Raw genomic sequence first — 12,957 nt, forward strand, 5'->3', positions numbered from 1 at the left:
GGGGCAATTTATTTTTCCATAGTGAGAATGTTCTGATGGAAACTGTAAGAAAGATCCTTCAGAATTTCAAATCTATTGAAATAAAGTGACAATCCTCTCAGAGATTACCATGCTAATAAATTTTTCTTATTCATTTTAAATTAATGAAAAAGCTGAATGTCAAGAGAAACATATGTCTGGCTGAAATATATATATATATATATATATATATATATATATATTTATATATATAGTATATATAAAATAAACAAGAAAAGAAATGAGACAGATTTCCTGTCTTATTCTTGTGGTTGAACTTTTTTAAATCAATGAAATTTTAATACACATTAAGTTTTATCAATAAATGCCATAACTTTAAAATGATTGGACACTGCCACTTTAAAGTATCACAAATTATAATTCAAATTGTGTTGTATTTTTTTCTTCTAAGAGCATGATGATAGAACAGACCCCTGGGAAATTCTAATTCTATTATCCTATCATCATCGTTGCCAAGGTTACAGAGGACTGTTGATTCTAATTTTCTGAGATGAAGGCTAGAGCTAGCAGAGAGAGGAAAAATGGGGAGATGACAACACACGAAAAAAAAAACAACTGTTAATTTAGAGATCTGGAGATGTTTTTGGATTTCTGGTGGGATTGTAGTCCTGAGTCCACAAATAAACTAGAAAATTATTTAAGAGCATTTGAGGAATACCCTGAAGAGGCCAAATTTCCCCTAAAGAGAAGGCATGATAGAATATGAATTATGAGCTCTGTGGCTGAAAAAGAAAATCACCCTAGAAGCTCAGCCACCTCTCCCAAAGTCCAATTATACATTGTAGAGAGGGTTTTTGCAGATATATAATGTTTGCATCTTTCTTTGCATAGTGAGTTAATGCAGTTTCCAGAGCATTTGGAACTCTGTGGTAATTTGAGTGATTTGGCTTGGATCAGCTCTGTTTGCAAATAGAATTTTTTTTTTTTTCTGTATGACTATAGAAGTCATTATTAGAAGCTAAATAAAATTCCTTAATCACTTATATTAACTGTCCACCATTAGAAGACTTGCACAAAGGATATTTGAGATAACAGTTGCTCTCAAGAAGTTTGTCATCTTTAGGGAAACAAACTATGATAAAAATTAAATTCATTACAGTTGACATACAATATTTGTTTCAGGTGAACACCCCAGTGATTAGAAATATAACTTATTAGGTGATTATCCTGATAAATCTCATACTTATCTCACACATACATAATTATTAGAACACTAGAGGCCCGGTGCATAAATTCATACACCAGTGGGATCCCTCAGTCTGGCCTGTGGGATCAAGCCAAAACCTGGCTCTCCAACATCCCTCAGGGGGTCCCAGATTGAAAGAGTTTTCAGCCAAGACTAAAAGACCCCACCAGTGCACAATTGGGACTGGGGAGAGACGCAAGAGGTTGGTCAGCCAAAGATGGACTGCTGGAGGGCTCAGGGCATGTCTAGCCCATCTCTCTCAATCCCTATTGGCAGGACTCCAGCAGCAAGCTAACCTACTGGTCGGAGTGTCTGCCCCCTGGTGGTCAGTGCCTGCCATAGTGAGCAGTTGAGTGGCCTTAGCAAATCATTAGCATATTATGCTTTGATTGGTTGAACAGCCAACCAGTCAACCTGACAGTATATTAGGCTTTTATTATATAAGATTATTGACTACTAGAGGCCCAATGCATAAAATTTGTGCAAGAGTAGGTCTTCCTTCCCCTGGGTGCTGGCACCGGCTTCTGTTTGGCACCTGGGACCTGGGCTTCCCTCTGGCTGCGGCTTCCCTCTGTCCAGAAAGATGTCTGGAAAGACATCTGGAATAATGTCTGGTCTAATTAGTATATCACCCATTTATTACAATATTTTAGATATTCCCTATACTGTATTTTACATTCCCATGACTATTCTGTAACAACCAATTTGTACTTCTTAATTTCTACACCTTTTTCTCTTATTCTTCCAACCCCCCCCCCCTCCCAATCTGGTAACCATCAAAGTGTTCTCTGTATGTAGGAGCTGGGAGTCTTTTGTTAGATGCAATTGACTCAAGGGGTGAACCTTGCTACTATGGAACTGGGGGATAAAATGAGATGATGAATTGAGGGGAATATCATCAAACCCACTTCTGCATGAAAACTCCTACATCTCTGGCTCCCTGGAGGGGAGCAGTCACTGGGAGCATTAGAAGATCACACCTTATTGCGGACATTGTGGCTTCACCAGGGGCAGTGGGTATTGATAAGCACAAGCAGAGGGGGGAAAGCACTCCACACAGGGCTGGGTCGTTTTCCACGTGAGTCTCACAGAACCCCCTTTCCCAGTAATAATTCTGGAGGCTTTAGAATTGGGGACCCTAAGTCCAGCCAGCCATCGGTTAAAGATTCAGAGCCACAGTAATTCAGGAATCAGTTGATCTTTCGGGCTGCGGAAGCCTGCAATATGTATTCGCCAATGGATAAATGTGAAAGACTCAACTGTTCAGGTAGTTAAAGGGGGACACGGGGAACTTAGCACTTTTGGGTGTTTTCTACCATATTTCATAAATTCTAGGACATGTTTTTTTACATCTCTGAAATTGGAGTGCAGATCACTCAGTGACAGTCATGACATAACTGTCCTCACCTGCCTATTAATACCTGCAGACCAGTGTCATTGGCTTGGAGGAAAATCAGAGCGATAGCAAAGCACACATTTAAATAATGCTACATCAGTGGTCTTGACTGCAGGAAGGGCCGACTGCACTGTGTGAAAAAGCACACACATCGGAGAGGCTGGTGGAAAACAATATAACAAGAATAAACTCTGAGAACACAGTTAGGAATACCCTAATCAATTTATTTTATACTTATTTGCCTTTATATGTACACTCAAGAGTGATGTAAAAGAGCATGCTATGTGTAAATATATCTAAAGGAGCTTTTTTGATATGTTTAAATATGAAGTTCATGACATTAAAATGTTGTGCCATGATTTCATTAGAGGGGCTTCTTCGTCCATTCTCAATGGTTCATAAAATAAGGATATATCTTCCAGCTGATAGCATCTTAGTTTCATTAAAATATGAGCATATGCCACAATATTCACATACATGTAACCTTTAACCTTTATTTAAAGCTGTGTAAGATCCCAAGACAAGGCCTTCATTCCCAGGAAAGAGGCATCTGTACTAGTCAGGAAAACTCTGGATCCAGTGGACAGGCCATTCACCTATCTGCTATCTCCACAGAGTCACCTTCCTATCTAATAAAGTCAGCCTCAGAAGGTCTTCCAAGGTTTTCTCTCCCCATGTACATCTTCCCCGCTACCCTCTTTCTTTTCTTCCTCTCTGTTCTCTTCCCAGGTTCCCAGTACTCCAAGTATTTGTTTCTCCATGTGGTATCAGCCACTGAATCTGGCTCTTCTCACCCCACTGTGGGAACAGGCTCAGGGCTTTCAGAATGGAGCCCCTCTGAAACCATGTTCTCTCATCAGTATTGATCGCATCTTGTGGCACAAAATGCAATATGTTAATGCTGCCGCGGTGGTTGGGGAGTGGGTGTACCTTCTGGCAAGGTGAAAATGGGAAGGAATGAGCAGGGAGAAATCAGCAAAGAACACTCCCTGTTACCTTATTGAATCTTAGAACATTCCTGAGACTAGGGGATATGAAAGAGCCATTTGACAGGTAGAAAAAGTGAGACTAAATGGTGAGCCACAGATGAACTCTAAAATGGACCAACAGATTGAGCAGGTAGACCAGCACATTAGCTGTGAGTTAACATTGGGAGAAAATAATATTTTTATTTAATTACAATAGTAATAAGCAAAGTGTGTGTTAATAATGACTTTTCATATATGTTTACAAACGTTTATTTATGGAAAATTTATTGAAGGCTTGGTTACAGAGGGTGTAACTTGATTTAAACAGCTATCATTATTTCAATTTATGTTTACTCCACCCAATTCTTATAGGAAGTATAAGAAGTTTACAAAAATACAAACCATATAGCAACATAAATTTAAAGCAATTAGAAAAAGGGAGGCATAGAAAAAAAATAAAAAGGAAGCAAAATCACTTTCTTAAATCTGTCCAATCTGAAGATTTAAGAAAGTGAGGCACAATGAGATAAAATTATTCCAAGTTCATTGCTTATCCCCATTTAATGTACTATATAAATGAAACATTTGCATCCAAGTTGAATGCCAGTAATCTTTCAGAAAGTCAGAAAATCAACACTCATTTTTACACTTTCACTTTTTTCCTCAAATATCCAATTGCTTAATTTTCCAACCCATTCATTTACTCAGCAAGTACTCCTTAGTACTTCTCAGGTGCTCAGCATTGCCCTTGGCCCTGCCCACACATAGATGCACAAAGCTAATCCTCACCCACATAGAAAGTGGTCTGCTCTGCTTTCTCTTCCAGTCATTAGCCAAGAGAGAACAATTAGAACACGAACATTTTAACCTCCAGAAGTTCCCAAGTAATCTCTCATTTTTAAAATAGTAGTACTCTAAAAATAGTGGTATTTGTGGTGGGGAGGGGGGAAGTCACTTTGTTTCAAGCAAGTACACAAGAAGAACATTAGACATTTCCTAGTGTACAGTCTGCTTTGAGCTCCCTTATTAAGGAATGTATTTGCCCTTCATAAATAACTTCAATTTTTTATTGTTCTGGTACAAAGCAGAGTGCAGAGCAAGTAATATCAAAAGAGAGCATTTTCATGAAAAGCTATTTCTCTTTTTCAGAAGTTTTCCTTATTCTCTACATAAAAGCTACATAAAGCTCATATGTAACACAGAGAAGGGGAATGGGAGTGGGAATAGGGGATTATGGGGGAAAGAGGTGATTTGCATGGATCAATGGTGATAGAGCACCAAGATCAACAGCTTATGACTAATTCATTCCACTGTAACCAGATAATGGATATGTGATTATCTGATAGTTGAAATGTTATGGCTAGGTGTGTTTTTTTAATTATTCTATGCTTTTATGTAGTTTTAGATAAATATTTATCATATTTAATAAATAAAGCATAGTATTGCTCACATTTTTTAGTTATATTTATGTGGGTTTAATTTAAACACACAAAAAATACTGTTTTAATGCTATAGATGGATGAGCTTTTACAAATATGTACAGGAATCCTTAAATTTTGAAGTCACTTCCTTAAACCAGATCTCTGTGCCAAAATCCAATGCTTTTTCCACTCCACCAAAATACTTTTAAAAAGTACTTTTAAAAGTTACCTCAGAGCTCATTCATTTTGCCTTGTATTTCAGAATACATCATGGCATTTGTTTGCCTTGAAACATGAATTACTACAATAAAAGCTTCCCCAGAACTACATGTGGGAGGACATTATTAGGCATATCCTTTGTGCTGTGAAACAATGGAATTGAGTGAAAATAATTTTGGGCAGTGAAAAAAAAAGCAGAGACTAGACAGGAAGTCAGGACACTGTGAGCCTGACATTTGCTTCAGTAAATGTTAATGACTAGATTTTTTTTTTGGTATGTGTTTGTGTGGATAGCATTTGACCTATCTTAAAAACACAGAAAGCCAAGACTTCATATAATATATTTAAAATTAAGCAATAATTTAAGGAGCTATCGTTTCCAATTCACTCCCAGTTTCCTCTTTTCCACCTGCCTGAATTGTCCGATTTCCAGGGGAGTCGGAGGAGAATGAGGAGCAGAGACAAGCAACTAGACAGGCAGGTACATTGAGAGACTCACTGAAGGGTAAGAAGAATGAGCTGCTGGTATCCAAATGGCACAACTTGGCGAGTCTGGACCCAGGAAGATGGATATGATATGAGGTCAGCCACCCAGACGACGGATGATATTCCTACAGCTGTCAGGGCATTGTCCCCCAATGCTGGCAACAGCTTGTAGTCTAGCTTAGAAATCAGATCTCCCTCACCCCAAATCAATTAATTAATACCTCCCCTCTGAATTAAATAACCCTGTCTGCCTGCCCAGCTTCTGTCAACATTATTTCTTCCTCATGCCTGTGCCTTCTCTGAGCTTTCCAACTGCACTTGGCCCTGCCAAGCAGGCTGTTCCTGCTCTTTCATTCCGTTTTATCATGTCAGGAGATTGCAATCAAGCCTTAATAACCGTCTGCAGCCCACAGAGACATTAGTCGGCCCTAAAGCCCATCTAACCTTTTGTCATGGGCATCTGTTCAAAAGATCAAAGTCTAAGCAGGCTCAGCCAGCACAGTACACACACGCCAAAGGGGTATCAATGAGGGGGACACAGAAAATGGGCCAGCACCTTTAAGTGTATCTCTTCTTCAGGTTCTTATTTCAAATAGAAATGTGCAAAGATCACCAAGGGATGTTCTATAATCTAGAGCAGTGTTTCCCAACCTTCTCTCATGATGAGAATCACCTGGTGGAGTTGTTAAAACACAGATTCCTGAATCCCAACTAAGAAGTGCTAAACTAGAATTTTTGAGAACATATAGGTAAAATTGCATACCTAACTTAGTGCTCTGTATATAAAATCTGTCTTAGAGCACTAGTTAAGTATACAATTTTACCTATATGTTCCCAAAAATTCTAGTTTAGCACTTCTTAGTTGGGATTCAGGAGTCTGTGTTTTAACAACTCCACCAGGTGATTCTCATCATGAGAGAAGGTTGGGAAACACTGATCTAGAGGACATCAAGGCAGCTGAGACTAGACTCTTCCTGCCCCCCTCCGCCTTTTTTTTTAAAATTATTATTAAGGTATTATATGTGTATATATCTTACCATTGCCCACCCCCACCCCACTCCCATACATGCCCTCAACCTCTGCGCCCCCCCGACCGCCCCCCCCCCCAGTATTTTGCATCAATTGGTTATGCTTATATGCATGCAATAAGTCCTTCGGTTGATCTCTTATCAATATCTCCCCTACCTCTCCCTAACCTTCCCACTGTAATTTGACAGTCTGATACTTTACTGTCTCTGTTGTATCTATCTTTTTGTTCAACAGTTTATAATGTTCTTTATTATCCACAAACGAGTGAGATCGAGTCTAGACTCTTGAGATGTATTTGCTAAGATGTCCAGGTGGCACTCAACTCATGATGTTGTGATAGGATTCTGCCTTTTTCTCAGGGCTTTGGTTTCCAGTGCTTCTCCCATCAAGTCATGAAAATGGGATCTGAAGAAGCTGGCTTTGCAAAATGATCATGCAAATAGCTTCTTAGTGAGAGGAAATTTTCATATTCCATCAGATGATGATGCCGGCAGCCAAACAGGTTGAATATTCAATCAGGAATTATTTGTGAACTCAGACATGTATTAAGTGAAGCATAGCTGGTTCTGTGTATGTATTGCACAGCAAAGCACATCCAAGCTTTAAAAATTAAAACAAGTGAACAGGTTTAAAATTTGATGTGCAAAGATCACCAAGGGATGTTCTGTAATCTAGAGGACGGCCCAAAAGATCTATTTGTATTGCAGAAATTATATAAAGATATCAACCCGTCTGGCTCTCACAGCATTGTGAAACTGCGATTATAGAGAGGCATACCCCCAAATAGTATTCTACCCGATTTAGAATCTTTCCAGAGAACATGCAATCCTCAGACCATTAGGTGTCGTGCCACTTGGGAGAGTGTCAGAAATGCAGACCCTCAGACCCCAGAACTAGTGAGTCAGAATCTGACTTTTAACAAGATCCCCAGGGATTCCTGCGAACATCAAAGTTTGGGAAGTGCTCGTTAAAACAAGTAAGACAGGATTTTAAAAATATTTATGTGGGATATTCCTTATAGCTACTAGTATGCATGGTATAATACATGTATACCTGCCAAACTTGGATGTTTATTGAACTTCAGCTCAAAGAAGTACACATTTTTTAAAAAACTAGTATAGATTAGCAGGGATAAACAACATGCGTTAGCCCAATGAGAAGAGAAATAGGTTTCGTTACCCTCTGTAACTACTCCAGAGAAATAAACAAGGTGTTCATTGGATTTTTAGGGACCAATAGTTCCAGTTTACCAGAAGGGGGCTTTCAGGACAAAAATGAGGACAGTTACCAAAGATCAGAACAAGTCTTATTCTGGAACCAACACCACCATTTGTTGGATTTATTTCCTACCGGAGCCCAGAGGAGTGTGGAAACAAGACATCACAGCCTCTGGTGGAGGGGACAGCTTGAGAGGAGTGAAGGCAGACCTCACTATTGGGAGAGACTATGAAGGGATTCCTGAGTGAGCACAAACACATGAGGGGGAGGGGCATGAAAACAAACTTCTTTGGCTGCTCAATTTAATTACAGCCAAGTACACTGTCCCCTCCTTAAAGAGCATGCACAGAACCCACCCCTGGGTCCATGGGACCTCTACCCCAACCGTGATCAATCAATCAGCTTGTCTTGGGCAATTGATAACCAGATGTAGTGATTCTCATTAGATTTTGTAAGGCTTAGCATTCAGGAGCATTCTCAGTGATAGTGTTTCACTCCATTCACAGAGAAATTAAGAAACTGTGAAGAGAGGGGCAGAGGAGATACAGATATCCCAAAGGAAACAGAAGCAGAGTTTTGGGGTGGGAGGGGCACCTCAGAATGGAGAGACATGGCGATCTTCCTTGGTTCCTGGCTCCTTCCTATCTCTGGTTCTGGTCTTGATTCGGGAGAATGCAGTTTTTTAGCCTCTTTGGCTGCAGACATCTCTTGGGGGACTTGGGATTTAAGGAACCCTATTGGGAAATGGTGCCAGCTTCCTGCTTCTGGCAGGAAGGACCTGTTTCACATCTGGACCACCGCAATGTCCTCTCAGGCCCTCTTATCTGGACCCCATGTGAGTTGATTGTTTTGCCCATTTCCATTTTAATTTTCAACCCTGCAGTACCTTCTTAGTGTTCGCAGGATTATAGGATCTCACCCTCTGGTCCAAGTGTCCCTGCACTGGGTCAGTGTCTACAGGATCAGGGCATTTCATAGGCTCTACACATCCCTCTGCCAACAAGGTGTGATCTGGTGCATAAGCATATATCTGAAATAGGACCCCATTAGTCCTCATTCTCCTCTTCCTAATCATCTCCACATTGGCAATAGCACTCTTCTTTTGAACAGATGTAAAAGTTTGGCTCTCCAACCCCTTCCTATGTCTCCCTCTCCATGGTAACTAAATCCACAAGTATTTGTGGTTCTCCCTTCTAACCATGTCTCAGGTATGTCCTTTGTCCTCATTCTCAGGGTCTCCACTGAAGCCCAAGTACTCTGTGTGAAAAGGAAACTGCACTCAGAATTAGTAGGCTGAGTTTATTCCAAACTCTCCTATGAACTGGCTTTTGGGTCCTAGTTGTGTGTGAGGTTTTTAAAAATATTTTAATTTAATTTTTTTCCATTACCATTTATCCCCCTCTTTTTTTAAATGTAAAAATGTAGCCAGAGAATTTGAACGGATGAACTAGTAGCAGCCAATCCAACTAAAACAATTAGGTGGATTAATGGTCATTTCTTCCCCATTCAATTCACTCTGTCTAATAAAATTCTCTGTGCACTTTATCCCACCAAAGTGTTTCCATATGGCTATTTTTCCTTGCTATTCTACCTTTTCATTTACATCTATCCCTATTCCTGCTTCCTGTTTTCAAAATATTTTGTTTCAGCTTTCTCCACTTTTGATTTTTAAGCCTTGATAGTTGGTGAGCCCATAAATAAGTTCCAATTTTAGAACATGATACATCTGAGAATTTATGGGAAATGGAAATGGACAAAACCTCTTTTTAACAACCCGAAGAGTTCATCTGGCTTTTTTGACTGTTGCTTATATGTTTCATTTTTGTGGATGACTAAATAACATTCTCAGATCAACAAAACACCTATGGCCCTGAGTGCAATCTCTTGTTGTGAAGCAGATGGCGATAAATAACCTGGCTTGTACATCTCCATATTTTATGAATGGACTCTAGCCTCAGGGAACTATTTCAGACTTTGAATCTGGGTCATAACTCAGTCAATGATTTCACTGCATATAGTTACTTACTGGTAAAAGTCTGAATTTTTTCAACGATATCAATGGTCTCTAACTGTAACATACCTCAGATCTCCAAATATTTTAATACCCCCTCTTATTACCTTGAAATGGAAAACATACAAACTATAGTCCATCTATGCAGAGATAACATAAAGCCCAATAAACTGAAATCTGACAACTTTTAAGTTTGGCACCAAACCTCACATGTTAACATCCCCTAATCTGAACTGATAGAAGTGATTTATTCTATTTATCCCATCTATTATGAGTATCTGCTGTAGCAAGATCAATAAGTCTGGTTACTGGGGGGGGGGGGGGGCCTTCTGTATTCCACTGAGATTGTTATATTTTACATATCATTGGCTTTCTTAAAATCTCAACAAGACTGAAAACACTTCGAGCTAAGAGATTCAGAAAAGGGCTTGTGGAACTATGTAACATACCTTCACATAAAAACACTCAGTGTAACAGCCTATCCCAGGCATGAAGAAAAAAAATTTAAAAACTAGATATTTCATGAGAAACTGGATATTTCATGATATAAACCTTGAACTTGACAGAGTAGAAGTACTGTAGTGGTTTGCTACTTGAAGCAAGACATAGAACCATCCATCAATGGGTATCACAGGCACCCTTGCAAATTGACAAGGCTGTTAACTGTGATCGATATAGTGACATAATTGTCTGAAATAACTTTTGATAGATTTATAAACAAACAAACAAAAATACTAGACTCCACACACACACACACAAAAAAAAAATAATAAAATACTAGATTCCTTGCTATTTAGACATCAGTAGCATTTCCTGGAAAATAAACTGTATTAAAATTATATATCTCATTGTGGTTTTAATTTGCATCTAGCTGATGTTTAGTGACATTGAGTATTTTCCCCCCATTAGCCATCTGTATACCCTCTTTGGAGAAGTGTCTACTCGGGTCCTTTGTCTATTTTTTAATTGGTTTGTTTATCTTCCTGGTGTTAAGTTGTATAAGTTCTTTATATATTTTGGAAATTAACCCCTTATCAGATACACACTTGAAACCTGTATGGTTTTGTGAACCAATGTCAGTACAATAAATGCAATTAAAAATGAAAATAAAATAAAACTCTATAAAAAGCACATTGTATTCATATGTCAGGCAGAGCTCATCTCTAGGATAAGATAACATGCAATGTACACAGACTACATCTACATTTGTTGTGCAGGAGGCTCTTACAGATGGCAAGGCATCTAGTGTCCCTGGGTCCAACTTTAATAGATGTTTAACAACAACAACAATTAAAAAAAAAACACACATACACACAATTTCCAGAATGCTCTTAGGGGCATACTTCCCATCCTAAGAACCACTGAACTAATTTCTGTTCCGTTTCTTCCCAGCCCACACTAGCCTTAGGGGGATTTGGAAATTGGACTCAATATGGACTGAATCCTAACTGAGGCCACTCTAAAATTCTCAGATACCTGCATTCCCAGTAAGTCTGATTGAACAGGAGGCCTGATTTTTGTGGCTGCTACCCATATTCCATCTGTGGGCATACATATCACCTTTATTCCTTCCACAAGACACATTTCATTCATTTTCCAACTGTTCATTAGGCCTATTTGATTGAGCACATGTCATGTTAAACAACAGGGATTCAAAACTCATTAAGCTCCCACCCGCAAATACTCGCAGTATAGTTTGACAAGCCATAATAGAAGTGAATATAAAGGGTTATGAAGGTAAGTAGAAGTGCTACTTAGGCTCAGACATAAAAATGAGAGAGAGAGAGAGCTTCCATGAAAAAAATAATAACAATTGCTGCTATTATAATTCCTAAGAATGTTGAAGAAAATACTTTATCCTATAAAGTCAAGCAGAAATAAAGATTTTGCTAGCACATGTAAAGAAAAACATCTTACTTTTTTTCTGAGTTTCGTCCTCAGTGGAAGGAAAACTAAACAATAGTCCATTCATTCAAAAACATGGTTTCAGAATACCTACTAGTGTAAGTACAGGTTTATTGAACTCCTGTAAGTACTTGAAAATACCATATCATTATGTCTCTATTATCATTATTTTTTCCCAAGGTAGACTGTAGGTTAGAAAATCTACTCAAGTATTTCTTCTCAAGAATTCTTAATATTCTGAAGATGCTGCATTGGTTCCCATCACTTTCTTTATAAAAAGGATAAATATTTTTATAGCTACAGTTCAGAGCATGCATATCCAAAAGTATGATTTGTCCAAAGGCATATTTTTACCACTTCTACTCACTGTCTACTTAGTTTATAAATAAAACAGAGGGCAAATAAAAAGCCAGTGGTGGTCACTTACTGTCCAATAAATATAACTAATTCTTTAAATAAAAATGATCCTGTAAAAAATGTTTTTGCTATTTTACAAATATATGTATATATACACACACACACACACACACACACACACACACACACACACACACAAGCCTAAGTGACTGTCTGACCATTCAACCATTCGACTGGTATCTATGACATGTACTGACCACCAGGGGGAAGACACTCAACACATAGTCATGGAAACATGGAACAGAGTGATGAATCTCAGAGGGAAGGGGAGAGGCTGGAGGGTAGGAAGAGATTAGCCAAAGATTTTATATGTGTACTAGAGGCCCAGTGCGTACATTAGTGCACCAGTGTGGTTCCTCTGCCTGGCATGCGGAGATTGGGCCAAAACTGGCAGTTCAACATTTCCTGAGGGGTCCCGGATTGAAAGAGGGTGCAGGCCAAGCCTCTAATGTTATCATAAGAGCAAGATGAAACTGAGAGGCTGCCTTTCATACTGGAAAGATATAAAGCATATTCCAATTTTGTAGTCTATTTAGAGAATTTAGACTGCTGTTTTGAATATTCTTGCATTTTCACCATATTTCTAAATTACATTTTTCTTAATTTTTTAGAAGTCAAAATTTGTAATTTTAAATTATGAAGTCTAATTTTAGATAAGAACT

Source organism: Pipistrellus kuhlii, unplaced genomic scaffold, assembly GCF_014108245.1.
Source record: "Pipistrellus kuhlii isolate mPipKuh1 unplaced genomic scaffold, mPipKuh1.p scaffold_m20_p_1, whole genome shotgun sequence".
NCBI lineage: Eukaryota > Metazoa > Chordata > Mammalia > Chiroptera > Vespertilionidae > Pipistrellus > Pipistrellus kuhlii.